We start from the raw sequence: 952 nt of genomic DNA on the forward strand, positions 1-952 counted from the left end.
GGGGGGGGGTTGCATGTGTGTGTCTGTACGAATGAAAGAAGTATGGAGTAATTGAAAAAATTTTAATCATGTATCCCATATCATTATTTTTCTTTAACAATACATATGAATTTACTATCATATGAATCAGAACAATTTATATATGAATATTTTACGAGATGAACATAAAATACACAGAACTTCCTATAAAAATGAATAATAAATTTTGTTCTAAAAACTATTTTCATTTGGGAAACGAGAAGAAATTATTGAAGTGAAATGGTATGGAGAAAATATCGTCCTGATTACCTGAAAGAAAGAGAGAGAGGAAAAAAAGGTATAAAAAACTCACCCAGCGTCACGGTACAGACAAAAACCATGCTATTTAAGACCCCCCCCCCTAGAGTGGGTGCTCGAAGGCAGTTGCTTGTGTGCTTGATATTTGTTAAAAGTTTGGTGTCTTTCAGATACTGAAATAAAGGTGTTCATACCTAAAATTGGTTATAAATCATCTTCAAGCCGTAGTGTAAACATTGGAACAAAGTATATAATACAAATTAAAGGTTCCATGTACCTACATCATTCAGTGATATATAGAACGACTGCAGAGAGCGACGAAATAAGCCGTACTCTGATAAGTCGTATGAATTATACAGTAAACGGTATTCCTTGTCATGGCTTCCACACTCCACGCTACCAAACGCCATTCGCATACCTTAGACTCATGCAGTGCAAACGACATATGACCTCGGCTGAGCAGACCATAGGTTAATCTTCGCCACAAAGCGGGGAGGTCGCCCCGGGTCACGACACGTACACTCAGATAACTTCTGTAATGAAAATCGCGTTGCTTCCAAGTCATTTGCATGAAATCTTGAGAATAACTTGTACTGAAGCAAGTCACTTGATATGACTTCCTCATGTCTTCGGGGGAGAAAAAAATAAGGAAACCTAATTCAACTCAATTTGAATT

This window comes from Penaeus monodon, chromosome 15, assembly GCF_015228065.2.
Source record: "Penaeus monodon isolate SGIC_2016 chromosome 15, NSTDA_Pmon_1, whole genome shotgun sequence".
Taxonomy (NCBI): domain Eukaryota; kingdom Metazoa; phylum Arthropoda; class Malacostraca; order Decapoda; family Penaeidae; genus Penaeus; species Penaeus monodon.